This window comes from Lycium barbarum, chromosome 7 (genome assembly GCF_019175385.1).
Source record: "Lycium barbarum isolate Lr01 chromosome 7, ASM1917538v2, whole genome shotgun sequence".
In the NCBI taxonomy this organism is placed as follows: domain Eukaryota; kingdom Viridiplantae; phylum Streptophyta; class Magnoliopsida; order Solanales; family Solanaceae; genus Lycium; species Lycium barbarum.
Window position 1 is genome coordinate 416,084 of NC_083343.1, and position 12,235 is coordinate 428,318.

At 35.4% G+C, this 12,235-nt stretch overlaps 1 long non-coding RNA gene across 1 annotated transcript; it reads left to right on the forward strand.

Annotated features, from left to right (window-relative positions):
- Positions 1-8,197: 8,197 nt before the first annotated feature.
- Positions 8,198-10,024, forward strand: LOC132602016 (uncharacterized). The gene is made up of 2 exons (XR_009567573.1): positions 8,198-8,594; positions 9,618-10,024. It is a non-coding gene; the product is annotated as an uncharacterized LOC132602016 (long non-coding RNA).
- Positions 10,025-12,235: the final 2,211 nt, after the last annotated feature.

Here is a 12,235-nt window from a genome sequence, read left to right on the forward strand (position 1 = left end):
TGCCCCCGAATATAATAAGCAGGTACAAACGCGCATGAGGATCAATAACGTCCTGCTGGGTGCCGTCCATAACGGGATCCAGACCCTCCAAATAAGTACAGAGTGCACTAATCTGAACCCGACTCTGTCTTGAGATCTGAGCCGCGACATCAGGCACGAAGTGGGTGAGCCTAGTCAACTCCGTCCCCTATGTCCTACTAGGAGGAGGCTTGTACCGAGTGTAAAATGGCTCTCCATCTACCCGCAAACCAAAGAGGACCTCCACATCCCAAAGTGTAATCGTGGCCTCACCGGTGCGAAGATGGAAGGTATGTGTCTCCGGCCTCCACCGCTCAACCATGGCCGTAATGAGCGCCCAATCATGTAGTACCTGACCAACGGACGCGCAACGATAGATGCCGCCCCGAAACAATACCTCTAAGACGCGAGGGTGTGGGGGGCGCTCGCGTAAAAGAGTCCACGCTCTCTGCAGCCCACGGGGACGGAGCCTAGTCGATATCCCTATAGTACCAGCCCATAATAACTCTGATCTATGATTGCCTTGCAAAGACAATACTGATCTATCATCGGGCTCTGGGTGAACAGCGGGCCTCGGGTGATCGTCGGGCCTCGGGTGATCATCGGGCCCCGGGTGATCATCTAGGATTAGGACACATGGCAGTCCATTGAGATTAGGGGTAAATTTGGACGATAATATAACTGTAAGGGCAAAATTGGCCTGATAGTATAATGGTAAGGGCATAATTAGCCCAATAGTATAACGAAGGGTATCATCACATGGAGAGCCTGCTCATACACCAATGAGTTATCGTCAACTACTACATAATGTTTGGTAATGAAATAGACATCAAACTCCAGGGAACTAGTCTAAGATAGACCAGCCTTAGCATTCACAACTTAAAAACACTTCAAAAGAAGTCAAAACCGGAAAAAAAAATCAAGAACCAGGCCAGAGTAGAAGTTATGAAGACGATGAGATATTAGAAAAAGTTGCAAAGCTTCCCTAAATACTTCAGAGAAAGCATTTGAAGTAATTATTTCTAAATAAAATCACATTTTCCTGATTGTACCCTGACCAGATCCCTGAAAAAATTTTCTTGTGTATAACAAGAAGCCCTATCAACTGAGCTACCTTCCTTCCGGCCAATTATTAGCAGTCTGTCCAGCAAAATGAGGAGACCTATACAAAAGGGAAGCAATATTCTGGAATTGCCCGACACAGCTAGGAAGAGTGAAAGACTATGAAAGACTTCAACATGATGCTTAAAAGTTATGACCAAGAGAATTACGACGATTTTACCGAGTGCAATCGTCTTATCAGCTATTCCAGAATGCAAAAAAAGTTGGCAGATAAGTTCATGAAGTAGCTTAATCATTCAGTTTCTCATCATAATCAACAAAAAGGAATTGGCCTGAATGAGAAAAATAAGCAAAATCTTGCCTGTCGAGGGTATTGCACATAACCAGCATATGCACCATATGCATATTGTGAAGGATCCTGGGTGGCTTCATAAGCATAGGCATCATAACCTTGTCCATAGCCATAATAAGCACTCCATTGACTCGGATCAGCAGGCTGACCCCATAGACCAGAGTCCTACAAGATAGCACCATATTTATCAGATGTTAGACAATCAATAACTAGTGGAATATAAGCAATTCAGATCTACAGTTAATACCAGCATGCCGAAAAATAGTTTGCTTCTTGATGTACTCACATAACACAGATATCTATAAAGAATAGATCCATATATAGCACACAAGATTTTATAATGTTTGTGGTAATTTTTGACTGCTCATCTTAAATGGATTGCTTTTTCAAAGCCTAACAACAAATTTGGTGCAATAACCTCCTACATTTAACTCGAAGTCCATTACCTGAAAGACCTCTCAATTTTGTTTTAAATGGTGTCTAAAGGACTCTTTCGTATTGCATCGGTGCTGGAAAATAAAGAGACTCGTGAATGAAGATTCTTACCAACATTAAAACAATTTCATGACATGGATTACCTTCAGGTAATAGACTTCTCTGTAAATAATTGGTGTAAATAGCGTTTTGACATATGACATTTGAACAAGGTGATGCTCTGCCTCCCTCCGATTCCAATGTCATACTCTCACTGAGAAGCAGAAGCTCTACCGTAGTTAAATTAAGAAATAAAAAGGATAAATAAAGATTACTGTGTAATATGTTTTTGGGCTTAGTGTTTTATCTATACTAGTATTAGTACCTGCGCGATGCGTGGCGATATAAAGAAAATTATTCATAATGTTTTTTTTGTTTATTTAATAATATTAAATTATTATTGTTAGTACTCGAATTATTAGCTATGACCATTTACAATACTTACTTTACTTAGAGTATATCTTTAGATCCAATTCATTTTGAACTTTTTAATTTTTATTTTATTGTAGATATGGTTTCAGTACAACCTATGTACTGTTTTGTTCATATGGAATACAATACAGTTACTAGTTTCAAAAAAAAAAAAAAAAAACTTTTTAATTTTTCCTTTTCCTTTCTATATATAAAGTGAATACTAAATGGATTATGTAGTCTTATTACATGGCATAGTAATATTGACCTAAGATTGTCATGGGATTTTTTTTTTTTTTTTTTTTTTGGTTTACCACTTGATTTAATCTTTGCTCACTACTTTTTATTTATATTGTTCCTTTTAGACAAAAATCAAAAAATGAGAAATATTTCAAGATGATTTGACTTCATAATAATATGGTAGTGTACAAACTATCCCAATTTCGATAAAGGACTTAGATGGACTGTTCTATGCTTCATATTTAAGTTATTTATCTTTTAAATTACTAATTCTTCTCCCTCCTGGGCATATACAATAATTAAAGCAATTAATTAATACCCCATACTAATGTTACCTTGCATGTTTATATATGAAAGAATTGATATTTTACGTTATGGCAAACAAATTGAAAACATTAATTAGTTAATACTGATTATTTCTAATCGGAGTTTGATGTATTATATTACGCAAATTGTATTGAGTCCCATAAACACTTCTAAAACTATTCAGCACATCAACTGAAATGTTTTAAGTTTTTCATTCATCAAAAAAAATTCAGGTTTTGGGTTAAAAACAATAAGGAAAACATTATAGTAGTTTGATTTTTTTCTTTCTATCTATTAAACCATGAGAACATGAAAGTCATAACACAGCATCCTAACAGTTCTAACATTAGTTTCTAAAGAGCCAAGATGTTGGATGTTTGTCTTTGGATGCAATATTTCCAAAGCAAATTTCTGTTCCTTGCTGTTCCAAGCTTCTATTAACTTTGCTTTTTTAGCCTATGCATTTCTCTCTGTTATGCACTAAGTCATATTTGTATTCCCTGTCCATCTTTCAAACAAAAAGCCATTTCCTCTTCATTTGGACACCTGGAACTGCTTCTATTTCCTCCAATAACACAAATAAAAGGTGATTGTTGTACATAATTGAACATCTAATAAATAAACTCAAATGGTAAAGCAGAACGGAGATCGTATCCAAAGTTATAGTACCATGAAAAATTCATGTAAGATTGAAATTGAATAGGATATACAACTACTCTGAATCGCTAAAAACATTTCAAGCAGACCAAGACATGTTTATTAAAGGAAAATAGATATAAGATATTTGTAAAATGCCCCAACTTTTCTCACTAATTGGGATCCCAATCAACACTCAGTTGAAGAATGGGAATATTAAGAGCAGGAATACCCTACTGAATTTCATATATGGAAATGAAGGGGGTTAAGAATACATAAACTTTTTGTTACTGAAATCAAAATGTCAACTTTACACTCCTGCAGCAACTACAAATTTTATACCAAATCATTTGAAATTTGGTTACAATCATAATTTGACAGATAAACTAATAAGATACCTAAGAACCTGGATTGAAATGTGCCTAATATCTCTGCATGAATTAATTACTACAGTGCCGTTTCAAAAACAGGTGTAGAAGTTGTCCCATCTTTTCTTTTTCAACTAAACGTCATTAGAGAAAAAATTTGCAGCTTTTCAGGGTACAACAATAACTGAAATACTCCAGATGTGTTTTCTGAAACAGGCACCTCCAAAATGTATAGCCTACTGATAAGCTATTTAAGTTTGTATGGCCGAGTGATGTTGCATAATATCATCTTCCTTGTATTTTTCCCAGTCATCAATTTCAAATGTTTGAACAGATGTCAATGTTTCTTTCTCTGCAGCGGCCACATCCCTTCATGATCCTGCGTATCTTTCTTTCTTTGATGGTCAGATCCGATATCTTTCCTGCTCAAGGACCACCAATTACTGAGAATAAAGAAAGGAAAGAGAAAAGGAGTAAAACACCGTAAAGGTTACTGAGATTCATTGAATTTGAATATCACGAAGAAGCAAAGTAATAAGGAAATGTAAACTTTTGTTAAACCAACATATAACTGATCATAAATCAAGAATATGAAAACTTTATTGTTCATATTATGATTATTAAGAATTGAGAATATGAAAACGTCATTGTTAATATTTGTTGATTGAAATGTAAAACTCTATTTTGACCATACATTTAAGTGCAGTATATACATTATAACTAAGAGATTGGTCTGTACAAAATTACTTGCACCGTGCCAGCGTTGACCATATTTTGCCTTTTCTTCTTTAGACCATATTGTCGAGAACCTGACAAGGACTATCATTTCTTTCATCTTTTCATATTAATAAAGGTAGTTACCTAATATTGAACAAACTGTCCATAAAATAATCCTGCCAAATATCTCAAGAAAACACTTTGTAGTCACCAAGGAAACTATCAAAAATTTAAAATGACGATACACAAAAAACAGCCCTGAAAAATTGATAGTGACTCTGTAAAAAGACTCTGAAGATATACCATTGTAAGTGTAGTGTTTACTTAATTATTTGCATCATATACATTGTATCCACAGAATAAGATCAACTCCAGAGAGCCAGAGGGAGCCATAAATCATCACTAAGTGATTATCCACAGGAAAAAAAAAATCTATCATAGAAATTGAAATTGTTATTGTTGAAACTTCGCAAGAGATCGCTTCCTCTGGATATGTAACTGCCCTTTGTGACTCGGTGTATTGCTCTTTGTGATTAGCTTGTATATCTTGACAATTCATACCTGCAAGCAGAACATGCAAACTTCAAATCAGTAAAATATGTCACTGTAAAAAAAGAAGGATAAACTGATTGTGAGATGGGGGAATGGGAAAAGTTTTAAAAACTGATTCTGGATGGGCAGTTTTGGTTTGCTATAAAAAAGGAGTGAAAACGTGATTTACTTTTGAGAGTTACAAACGGTTACAATAACTTCTGTTTTTTAATATAGAACATAAATAGGAAAAATAGGGATTAAAACAAAAAAATTGTAAAAAAGGAAAGAAGATAATATGCATTCCTTAATTTTAGCAACTTTAGAAACTTTGGGTGTACTTTTTTCTTAAAACCATGCATGTGTGTGTTTGTGACTTGTGAGTTAGTGGCTGGGGAAATGGGGGTATGGGAAGTGTTAAGTTAGTTTTTCATATGTGTTTTTTTCTCTTTTTGTCTGTTCTTTTCATTCTTTTCTGTCCTTTTATTTTTAAAATGGGGGTATAGAAACTTTTATTTTTTGTCATCCTCTCATGTTTTTGCCTCTCCTATTATATATAGATAGATTTTCACCCAATAATTCTTACTCTATATGTATGTATGTGATGTAGGCTGAGAACGATGCAGTTGGCCAAGAACTTCAAAAACAACTGGAAGCAGCAAGTAAGAATTTGTTCTTAGTGTATCTGACATAGCTTTGGTTTTGGTGTAGGCATTTATTACGCAATACATGGCTATACACACACAGAGACCAAGATGGTTGTGAACTGATTGAGCTACTACTTCCAGCTTGTCAGTCTTCCACCAACCTATACCATTTACTTGACTGCACAATATGTGATGGAGGAATGTTAACATTCATGTATTTGTTTTTTCCCTTGTTTTCCTTCTGAGAGAGTAGTGAAAGTTGATCTAGTTAGGCTAAGGTCCAAATATCCATGTGCCTCCTATATCATTAAATTTTTCTTTATTCTTAGACTTTTTTTGCTGATTTTGGTGATTTAGAAAAGGAGCTAAAGCAGGTCCAGGAGTTGTTCAACCAAGCAACAGATAACTGCCTGAACTTAAAGAAGCCAGAATGAGTGAAGGGGGTAGATAGTTCAGTTTGATAGATCCAAGGGGACAGTATTTGCTTGAGAAGCCTTTTTTTTTTTTGCTGATATGCCTGGGAGGAACACAAATCACCTATATCAGTTTTTCTTGGGGGTACATTTACTGACTGATTATACTTAAACTAGGTGTGTTCTGACATTTTCATTTTAAGTTCTTGGTCACTGCCGGAGAAAAGAACTCTGTATACCCATGCATCTGATTTAGATCTTTGTTTGTTTATTTATAATGAAAAGAGGTAGGAAGCATGTGCTTTAAAGCAAAATCAGCAGTTATTTGTATACTGGCGTTCCTTTAATATTAGCGTCTTCTGTGACACGAGTACTATTTAGAAGTTGGTTAACTTCTCTGCTCCAGTGCTTTTGTAATATCAGAAGTCTTTGCAATTATTGGATTGCATCTTCCTATACGTGTGATCCCAAAACTTGGCAGCGAGTATATAAAACCACCCACTACCCAAACGAGTCATCCAAATGATTATGTATGCAATTATATTTCGAGAAACCATTTGTTAAAACTGCTATTGAAAGTTGAACCAACAGCGAGCAAAATAAAGTTTTAAGCATTGTTGGAATAGCCAATACAAATCATGCCTGGAAGCACTCAGCAACTCCTTTGACTAGCAGATCACTGCAAAGAGGAAGGGATATGAGAATTCAAAACACATCATCATTTTTTATGAGCAACTGCTGTTCTCATTTTAAGTATCAAATTCTTCAGTGAATAATTTTGTTCGCAGAGAGTGTAAACTCCAGTTTTTTTGCTCGAGATCATTGAGTTGATTATCTGTCTGAAATAGATGGAATACTTGATGTAAATTCATTTTTTTTTCACTAAGTTTCACTAATCTGTTGAGTTTTGAGATGCTTCAACATGAGGCTGTTGCTTGAATCCATGATTATCTTCTTGATTAACATATGACAGTTGTCTGTTTGTTTCAATAAAGTTTGTCAGAGCTAAGATAGAGTTGCAGAGTGATCGCACTGAACCTTGATAAATTATAGCTTTGGTCGTGATGATAAGTGCATGATCCTAACACGCATAACACAATTTGTGTGTTACAGCTTATTTTATTCCCCTTCAATCTTTGCCATACTATTGAAATTAAAGACATACAACAATAAGCAAATTTAGTGCATCGGAACTTATGTTGCTAAGACTCTCTGAAATAGTTGCAACACCCATATTGGACCCTCTATAAATGCACTATTTTGGATGATCTGACACGCACCCGTCGGTATCTTTAAAGAGTCCGAGCTACATGGATCATAACCATCGATCTGTTAAGGTGAGTGTTGACACCCAATTTTGTCCCGCCTTTCCTCCGAAATACCTATTTACGCTTCTATATTTTGGCAATTTAAAAAATGATATTTTACTATAATTATTAGTTTTTATTAATATCGGCATTGCATTATCCCGTCATTATATTTTAATACCGTTTCTGCTACCATTATTATTATTATGATTATTATTATTATAATTCACAATTTTTTATCATTTCGGCATTTTACCAGCTTATGCACACGCATCGCATTTATCTTCGCGTAATTTAATAATAACATTTACTTACTGTGGAATTTCAAATATATTATCGCACGGCTATTACGGCGTCATTTTATTTTCATCTAAATACATACTTTATATTGGGGGATATTTTAGCACACTCAGTATATGATTAATTTAAAATGGGTCTCTTATGTAAATTTAGAAGCCAAACTATTTCTTCCATCCAGCCCAATATTTTAAAACAACCAGCCTAAATCAGTTAACCCATTATTTTCATCCGCTCAGCTCACATTATCAGCCAATTCAACCCAAAAAAAAATTGACCCAGGCCATTAACCCACAACCCGGCCCAATTCTCATTTAACAAAGGCCCTCATTTTTCTTTCAGCCGCCACCCCCATCGCCTCTCTCACGCTCCTTCCTCTCTCTTCCTTCATCTGCATCCCCACCACGCTCCTCTTTCCCCCCACTTTCGTTTGTCCCCCCCCCCCCCCCCCCACACGCCTCTGCCGCCTCCACTCCTCTTTGTCCCCGGCTCCACTCTCTCTTTCTTCAACACAAAACCTATAAATAGTGGTTGAGTTGAATCGAAAAGGGGGTCTGGTTTTGAGTCATGAAATTCCCCAAGAACTAGGTCTTCTTTTTCAGTCGCAAAAATCCCCAAAATATTGAGTTCTTCAGCCGCTGAATTAGTTTTGTTTTTTTTAGCAGTCATAGTATCGATTAATGTCGATTAAAGTATAAAAAAACGTTTTCCTTTTTTTTTTGCTGCTTCGATTCTGAGTGATACCAACTCAAGAGTTTGTAGTGTTTCAAGGTAGATCGGAAACTCGAAGCCTCACTTCGCTGCACCCACAAAAGGTCGGCCTCTGTTTTTTTTTGTTTCCCTCTTTAGTTGTAGTTGTGGTGTAAATTTGAACTTGTATTATTGCTGTCTCTGTCCAATGAAATTATTGCTGTGTCTGTCCAACCAAATTATCCTTCTTGAAGGGTTTGATTTGACGACTTTATCATCAATCTCTTAGTTATTAATCTGCAATACTGTCTCACGTTTATATTGTAATGCATTACTTTAATCTAGGAAAACACAGTTTCATGTTACATGTCAAGGATCAACCAGTGTTAGAAATTTAGTTCCAACTTATCCAAATGGTTCAGAATAGATTGGAGATTGCTTATGTTCCTTAAGGTTAGAGGCTGTCTTTGAACAGGTGTAATTTACTAGAGAGGTCCACTTCTTGGGTATTTTGCTGTTTCGTTCAACCTTGTAGGCCCTTCAAAAAAAAATGTGTTTGTTGGTTTGGCCTTTCGTGGGTTGAAAAAAAAAATAAAAAAAATAATCCCGATGTCATGTTCAGTTCATTATTGTCTGGTTTTTGATTTTCAGTATAATTCCATGCTTAGGAATATTTAGAAACCATATATTTGGCTACTGTTACTGTTTGTATTTATTGTGTATAAAAAAAAATGCTTGCCTAGTTTCTAGATAACTCGCCTATCAGTTTTAATTTAATGCAAATATGAACAAGGAGGATTATTGTTAGAACTAGTATGTGGACGTGTTTTTTTATAAAAATTGATTTGGCTTTTTCCGCTTCTTTGCATACTAGACTTTAATATGCTAAAAATGATCGATAATGGTTGTTTAAGTAATCCTATCATTCAGGAAATTTCTTTTACATGCTTTTCACCTTTAATCCAAGTTTAAATGCATTTTCTTAATAGTTTAGTTGATACATGAAATGCTGCATATGTTGGCTTGTCTGTTGATGTTAAATCTGCAATGCAATTTTTCCACCGCTGTGTATATTTTTATCCTACTATAATGATAACATATGTCGCCCCGCTAATCTTTATCTCCCCTTCTTTACATGTACACTTCAGAGCGAAATTGAGTCTTCATAAAGACTCACTGTCCGAGCGGTCTCATTTTGAGACTATGCCGCCGCTAGACCTCAATGTGCATCTCCATCTCATTCACTTCTCTCGCTCCCTCGAACACATCCGAACAGAAACAAAGAGGAAACCCGGGACTTTCAGTTGCTTCTTAATTCACTCCTCTTCCTCTCCTGGATATGGTCTGAACGAAGGCAAGGAAAGAGGGAGGAAGGGGAGAATAACTACTGCATTGTTTAATTTTCTCTTATGATTAATTGTCTCGGTTTTTCTATATCTTACTTATTTAGAACTACCAGCCTTAGAAGTTAGAATATTTTAGCCATTAGAGGGGTAATGGGGATATCAGTTTTATAACATCTTGAGAAATAATATTAGTTTCGAAACTTAATTGAGCTCACCTCTTGAATGGTTCAACTACCATTTTTATGACTCTAAAAGCTTCAAAATCAACTATATATTTTTCAAAGGGAAGCTGAGGAATATTTATAATGATTTGAATGTGTCTTTAAAGTTTTTCTTGAAAATAGGTTGTTGTTAAGTGCAAAGATAAATGAGATTTCTTATAACTTTTAGAATTGACGTGATAAAAGAACTGTAGGATTCAGTTCATTCGTAAGATTGAAGTCTATTTTTTGTTTCACAATTAATTTTGGGCCTTTGAGTCAAACCAGTTTTAAAGCTGCCTGTTAATGCCAAATTAGAATCAGCTTTTTATCTTTCATAATAATTTTCTTTCTAATTAAGGTGTCAGGAACTTTGCTGGACAAAAGTTTAAAGTTTTTTCTATTAATTTCTATCGCTTGGTCATCAAATAGTTTTCAAATCAGTTAGCTTAACACTACTTCTAAGTGTACGTTCCCCAACTGTTCCTATTTTTTTTTCTTTATATATATATATATATATATATATAAAATTTTCATACAAGTCTTTATCAATCTATTATTTTATATACGCCTATATTATATTAACCTAAGTTTGGTCGGATAACCGTAATTAACGGATTCTAAAGGATGCCTAATCCCTTCCCTTTAGGATAATATAGAACCCATACCTAGAATCACACTGATTAAGCAGACTATTAACGGAGGTTTAGTTAGCTTTACCTTAGTTAACATCTAGGTGTCCTAATTCACCGTTAAAATTAATTAGGTGGCGACTCCTAAAAATAAACAAATAGGCATCACCAATATGTTGTGCTCTATTTTAACCCGGTTAAAATGGGTACAACAGTGAGCAATGAAGGAATTGAGCTCTAGTTGAGAAACACCTCTTGATTGCCAAACTTCTCTGTCCAACTTTTCAGTTCTGCTTCTTATCTCTTCTCGTTCTTTAGACACCATTAATCTGTTTACAACTTTCTCAATTGTTGATGAGTTAACTAATTCTAGTTTGTGTGCTTGTTCTGTCACTTGAATGCCAATTTCTAAAGTACCAGTTATTAGTGTAGCATTCCGTGGTTGTTCAGAGTGCATGGCCAAGCTAATATAGGTCCATGGTAATACTCTCCATGCATGAATTCCATCAACCAATTGAATAGCCTAATTATTCTAAATGTGATAGAAAATTCGATACAAGTGGAACTTCCTCTTGACATTGAAAAACTGAAGTCTTTTCAAGCAAAAAACTTTCAAGTACATTTGGGAACCTCAGAAACCTGAGTCATATTTCATTGTCAAACAACTCGTTTTGGAGTGCAATTCCATAATCATTCGGCAGTTTGTTACGCTTGGAGTTCTTGGATTTGTCTTCAAATGAGTTATCAGGAAACATCGCAGTGTCTTAGAAAAACTTCAGTACCTTAACAACCATAGAAGGTCAAAATACTTACTAGTCAGTAGCGGAGTCAGGATTTTTACTAAGGGGGTTCAAAAATATAAAGAAGTAAACACACGAAGAAGCCAAAGGGGTTCAACATTTATTATATAAATATAAAAAATAAGTTTAACCTTATATATACAATGTAATTTTTTCACCGAAGGGGTTCGGGTGTGTCACGCCCCGAACTATGGCCTGGGCGAAACACGGCACTCGGTGTCTTACTGCATGTGACCGAACGAACCACATGGCTTGCTAAATCATCATGAGGCATAACATGAGCGGAATATAACGTGAATGCATGATGAACCTTTATAAAACGTAATAAGGCATAATACTTAATAAAAATACTTGTTTAAACATGAGTGCGGAAATAACATGAATGAGCCAAAATGGCTATACGACTCCGAATGTCTGACATAACATAACTGACTTGTCTAGTCTATGAAACCTCTATCTGACATAACATAACTGTCTTGTCTAGTCTATGAAACCTTACTGGGACAAGGCCCCCAGCATACCTTAGATACATAACTAATCATAAAACAAAAAGTTGTCTAAACCCCGAATGAGATGGGGCTCACCAATAAGCTGATACGAATGTTGTCCTACTAAGAAGATGTGTCGTCCTGTAAATCAGTACCTGCATCGTGAAATGCAGGCCCTCAGGCAATAGAAAAAGGACGTCAACACATTGAATGTACTGGTATATAAAGCAACTGAATGAAATAACATGGGACATGGATAACATAATAAGAACTGAAACTGGACATGAACATGATCATGAG